The following is a 6,000-nucleotide window of genomic DNA, read 5'->3' on the forward strand; positions in this document are numbered from 1 at the left end:
CATGTTAACCTTGAACTCCACCAAAAAAATCAGCTCTGGCTATGCCATTGGTTACCCCTAAAGAATAAGTGAAGCAGGTGAGAAGAGTTCACAACAGCCAATCTCCAGAGACTCCAGATTTGCTGCTACTGGATTTAAAATAGTCCCAGCTGGGGAAATTTAAACAGGTAAGTCCCTTCTCTTACCAAACCACTATCCACCACCACCAGTACACCAATATTTTGCAAGGCAACAATTTGCACGCACTGTGATTAGTTGCTGCATTAGAAATTATATTCTAAATAATATTTAAGTCAGAGTCCAATCCATACAGGTGGCTGCCAACAGTACAGTTTTGTTTTATGTTAACACCTTTTATACAAATGCATCCCAAAATTTTTTTACAGTCATTGCAAGTAGCCAACTAAAAAACATTTGGAAGGAAGAGAAAATGAAGCAAAGCACACTGGAGATGACAGATTAATGCCACACAGTGCAACCCCTCCCCCCCCCCAAAAAAAAAAAAACAAAACAAAAAAGCCAGCCCAGACTAATGAAGGGCCACTTGAAATTAATCAAAGGTAGGGGATAAAGGGGAGTTTTTATATAAGATTTTTAAAAAACTGTTCATGCCAAGGGAGAAAAGAAGGCCCCTATTAAAGCAGAAGATTAAAGAGGGAGAGTGAGCAGCTACGATCAGAAGGGTAGACAGGAGCCCTACCATTGGTGACATTACAGACCAGTAGCATGATTTAATACAGGATCCGATTTTTTAAAAATCGTGAACCAATGAATTCCACTGAAGACAGAAAACCGAATATTTCTCTTTATGTATGTGTGTGAGTTGGGGGGGGGGGGGGGAGCGAGGGGGGGGGGCACAGTAAAGACCTGGTGTGAGAAAGGAATCAAAATGTTGGAACAGTTCCCGTTTTCTTAAGAGCGTAGTATTACAATGCTGCATATCCTTAAGGGGAGAAAATAAATAAAAAAAAACCCCAAAGTAATATTCTTATAAAGTTAAACTAATTAAAATACTGTTGCTCTGCTTAGGACGTTTATTCTTAACTCTCATGCTTCCTCAAAAAAAACCAAACTTTCATCCTTCTCTTACATAAGGAGTTATGCAACAAAGCCCTCACAATCCACTTTGTTCACTATTTAAAAAAAAAATAAATCTTAGGCCAGGGATCTGTTTATTCTTGGAAAATCACACTGCAGTGAACTTTTCTTCCCTCCCCTCCCCCCTTCCTCTTACTTGCTGGAAATCTGACTCACCGACTACAGTCCGGCCCAGCGGACTAACTCTCGTTAACCCTTGAAGACCCGAGCCCGTCATGCTCTCTGTCAACAGCCTTCCTGCGATCTGTCCTCCAAGCAGAGGCAGAATGCGGCAGGGTGGGAGCGAGGGGAAGCAGCAGGACTGTCACCAGAGCGGTGTGTGTCAAATAAAAAAAATAAAATAAAAAGTCAGCAACCCCTACTGAACAAATTTCAACCCTTACCTCGTCTGTAAAACAGTATCAACTGCGAACAGTGTCAAAAGAAAACTGCCCCCCCCCCATACATTATTACATCTTTCCTACCACGGATCCAATTCAATCGCTCTCTGCCTCACTCCGATCTCGATTTCCGCCGTCAAACACCAGGGAAATGCTTCCTGGAAAAAATAAAAGAGGCAAGACAGAGGAGCGCGTCCCCCAGCTCAGGCTGCCCGCATTCCGCTCTCCAGAAAAAAAAAAAAAAAAAAAGAGGCCACGCTGTATAAATCTGTCCCTCAGCTGGCAGGAAGCAGGAAAACATCTGGAACCAGCAGCAAAGCACCCCTGCCAAGCTTCTACCAAACAGCACCTTCCCCGAGCACTTTTTCTTTTAAAATAAATAAATAAATAAATACGCTAATATACTAACAGTTCCACCCCCCCCCCCCCCCCGATAAAGGAAAGTTTCAGAATTGTCTCACCTCTGCAAAGACTGGAAACTCTTTGCCATTTGGGTCTCGCAGTACATCAACAAAGGAGAGGTTTAAATTAAACAAAACAAAAGAAAAAAGTGAGGGGACGGAGACCCCCCCCCCCCCAACTTAGGAGGAGACTTTTTTCGCTGATTCTCCAGCTTTACAGATCTTGGGTCCAGGATCTCTCCTGCTTCCGCCCTCTTCCCTACACCGCCCCCAAAAGTCAGCCCGCGGCAGCCTAGGAAAGCTCCAGCAGCAGGGAAAGGGGGCGGGACGCACACGCGCCACCCACACACCCACTACACCGCCTAACCCGGCACGCGCGGGTCACGTGGGGGGGGGGGAGGGCCGGCAGGTGCGAAGGGGGGAGGGGCGCAGGCATCGCCATTCTCCCCTGCCTAGCGTTGGCTTCCGTGACGTCAGGGGACCGTAGTCCCGGCCAGAATGGCCACCTGTGGCCTCCCGGAGGTGGGGCGTGGCCAGTTACGTAGAACGCCCTGGCTGTCTCTCTATGGGAATCGTGCAGAGCAGCGCGCCTAGCTGGCTCCGAATGACGGCAAAGCAAAGATGTTTTGTTTTTTAATGCCTGGTACTTTGATATATTACTGCAGTGGGTGGCAGAAAATTAAAACTATTTGCTGCCAAACCCGACTTTTAGACACAGAATCTGCTCATAGATGATCGCCTAGAGTATAGCAATTTGGGGGGGTGGCAGCATCAGGAGAGGTTACATGCATGAGCACACAAGGCGCTGCTCTGTTGATCAATGCTAGGATCTCAGACAAGCAGCTGCAGGGAGCAGGAGGGGAGTGGGCAAATCCTGGAGCAGAAGCCCCTACAGTGTTCTGTCGGGATTCCCTTCCTGTCATGCAGAGAACAGAGTGGGAGGGGGTAAGGCTAGAGTGAAAAGAGCAAATAAAAGCCACTCTGCTCCCTGCCCCACTGCAGCTCTTGGAGTCAGAGCTCCTAGGCCACTGCAAGCCCCCCTAGATCATGCTGCTTTCCCTGATACTGCGGCCACCGCCACCACCACCACCTGTCAAGCAAGGAAACTCTGGCTGCTCCTATCCCCACCGGGCTCTTGCTGCTGCCTATTCCAGGATCCTTTGAGCTCAGCTGAAAGGGATAGGAGGTACCACTGTAAGGACCTCTTTTTGGCCTGGGAGGGGACAGAAGTAACAGCTGAGGGCTTTTCCATAAGGAAAGTGCTTTCTCACCCCCTCTTTTCCCTTAGTTACAGCCCTTTCATTTCCTAGTCTTTTTTCTTTTTTTTCCTCCTAATTAAACTTTTGCCTCCCCCCCATGTAGATACACCAGCTCAAACTCTCATTACTTACCTGTCTAGGTAGCCTTGCTGAGAGTCCTTTTGACTAGAAGGTTTTTTTGTTTATTGTTTGTGTATCTACCTTGATCCCCACTCGTTTCCTCATCAAAATGTGTTCTTCCCCTCCCCCGCTGTCTAGCTGATGTCAAAGCTAGGATAGTAGCAAGTTCCCTCCCCCCCTTTCCCTTTCAAACTGCCTTTTCATTATTTGACCCTTTCCCTGTCTGTGCAGCCTATCTATATGTTCCAGATAGAAAAAAAACAAGTTAGTTCTTTTTCTTCATACCTGCTTGCCTCCCTTCCTTGATAAAGCTGCCTGTCTGCAGCGAAAAGACAGGCTCAGCTTTTTTTTCCCCTCATGTGCTCCCTAACTGCTCAAGAAATCAGGGCCCCCTCTGTTTCTTTTTCCCTCTCTGTGTAATCCTCCATAACATCTCTTTATGGAGCTCAGAGTTCCTGAGCTAAAACCTACAACTTCTAAAGGAACACTATCTCGCACCAGGAAAAAACATGGCTCACAAGATCAAAGGGGAAGTAGTTGACGTCTCTAAATTCACTCCATCCCCCTACCTCATGCAAGAGAACCTATGGCTACATCATTGATCCTCAAGGTACAACCAGCAAAAGCCTAATCATAGGGGTGAGGGCCAACACCTCCTATATTACACCGAGAAAGCTGCTTCCAGCTCCCCTTCCACTGGTAACAGAACCCATACAGGAGGGGGGCAGTCCTGGACATGGTGCTTACCAACTGGGAAAGTATCTCTGATGTTGAGGCTGATGATTATCTGGGATCCAGTATTAGAGCACAAGAGATGAAGGTTCATTCAAAGGCAATGGTCCTAGACTTCAGGAAAAATAATTTTGTTAAAAGAGGGGAGGACCTCAAGGAGTCCTTAACTGGTTGGGAAAATCTAGAGGAAGCAGAAGAGCAGTGAGCAAAACTAAATGGAGATATTATACGGACAACTAACCTTTTTGTTAGGGAAGTAAATAAAGGAAAGAGGAAAAAAAGAGGTCATTATGGTTTTCTAAAGAAGTAGCAGAAAAAGTAAGAGAGAAAAGGTTGGCGTTCATAAACTTCAAGAGATCACAGAAAGTGAAGACAGGCGACAATATCTGGAATAACCAAGAGAGGCTAAGAAAGTAGTCAGGAATACAATGATGCCAATAGAAGAAAATAACAAATACAGGGGGACAAGACATTTTTTAGATATTGTAATGATAGAAGGAAGTGCATAAGTGGCACTGAGAGACTCTAAGTTGAAGAGAAGGAATATGTAGAGGCTGATGAGGAAAAAGCAAAATTGCTTAACAAATATTTCTGTTCAGTGTTCACTGTGTGAAGGCCAGGAGCAGGACCACATAAAACAAGCACATATAAGACTAGCAACTGCATCCATTCTATGCCCGGGCGGCAAGCCTTTTTATTGGCACATATGCTCTTGTATGGAAGCGTTAGCTGAAAAGGAAAAACTAAATTGTTTTCACCCAGGGCAAGGGACGCGGAAGCACATTTGCTAAAGCCAGGGCTGGCAAATTTATTTACCAAGCTGTCTCTCGCACTCCCCCACACCTCCTCTCCTCTCTCACACACAAATCCTCTCTCACCGGCATCCCCCTCCCCTCATATAGGCTCCCTCTCTCTGAAACCCACACTCAAGCATCCTCCCCATCTTACCTCCCATGCTCTCTCTCACACCTTCCCCACCCCCCTCTTACCAACCATGCTCTCTGTCACCCCCCTCTCTCACACACACATTCTCTCTCACCGGCATCCCCCCTCCCCATGCTCTCCCTCACACCCTCCTGCTCTCTTTCACCCTCCCCTCCCCGACACACATTCTCTCTCACCGGCATGCCGCGGGACCCGCGCCATTCGCAACAAAGATGAAGGCCCGGCGCGCCATTTGCGGCGAAGATGAAGGCCCGGTGCGCCGTTCATGGCATACAGGGGCCTTACATTTTCGCCTTGAGCAGAAAATAGCAGCGGAGACCCTGGCATGCCGTGAACAGAGCGCACCCCGTGGTACACACTCTGTTCATGGCAAAGATGAAGGCCCGGGGGCGCCGATCACGGCACATGAGGGCCTTCCCTTTTCGCTGCGAACGGCGCCCCCGGGCCTTCATCTTCGCCGCGAATGGAGTGTGTGCCGCGGGACGCGCTCCATTCATGGCATGCCAGGGTCTCCTCTGCTATTTTCTGCCTGTTCCGCGATGGCCGCTGTCCTTCCAATTTTGAATAGTCTTCTGGCGAGGGAGGAAATCGGCGAGGTGAGGGAGGAAATCTGCGGAAAGGAGTAATTCTGCGCAAAATCTGCATTCTGCAGTAGCATTGAATTCCCCCAGGAGTACCTCTTGTAGCTGGTGTTGTGACATGGCCACTGTATGGTGTGTTTGAGCCGCCTGCGACATCTATCGGCGGTCTGGGGAACATGCGCAAGCACTGACGGACACACTACCGAGCCCGATATATAATGGATTGGCAGTAAACCAATCAATTTTCAGAACAGTGTGTTTGTAAGGAGTTAACGAAACTTAAAGTAGATAAGATGAAGGGGCCGAATGGGATATAGCCAAGGGGATTGTGGCTCTTAAAAAAAAGTCCTGGCAGCTCCGCTGGCTGACCTTTTCAATATTTTTTTTAGAGTTGTGAGCAGTTCCAGAGGATTGGAGAGGGGCAGATGTGTTTCCTATTCATACAAGTGGAAGTAAGGAGAAAGTTGGGAAATACAGGCTGGTT

At 47.7% G+C, this 6,000-nt stretch overlaps 1 protein-coding gene across 2 annotated transcripts in view; it reads right to left on the reverse strand.

Moving 5' to 3' along the window:
• AFF1 (AF4/FMR2 family member 1) overlaps positions 1 to 2,167 on the reverse strand; it is a 377,818-nt gene extending 375,651 nt beyond the window's left edge. The window contains exon 1 of one of the 2 annotated variants that reach the window (XM_029599151.1): positions 1,940 to 2,167. The gene's annotated coding sequence lies outside the window, so the exon portion shown is untranslated. Of the gene's footprint in view, positions 1 to 1,254; positions 1,508 to 1,939 lie in introns of those variants that run through there. The other variant, XM_029599161.1, reaches the window with a different exon arrangement.
• Positions 2,168 to 6,000: the final 3,833 nt, after the last annotated feature.

Source organism: Rhinatrema bivittatum, chromosome 1 (assembly GCF_901001135.1).
Source record: "Rhinatrema bivittatum chromosome 1, aRhiBiv1.1, whole genome shotgun sequence".
NCBI lineage: Eukaryota > Metazoa > Chordata > Amphibia > Gymnophiona > Rhinatrematidae > Rhinatrema > Rhinatrema bivittatum.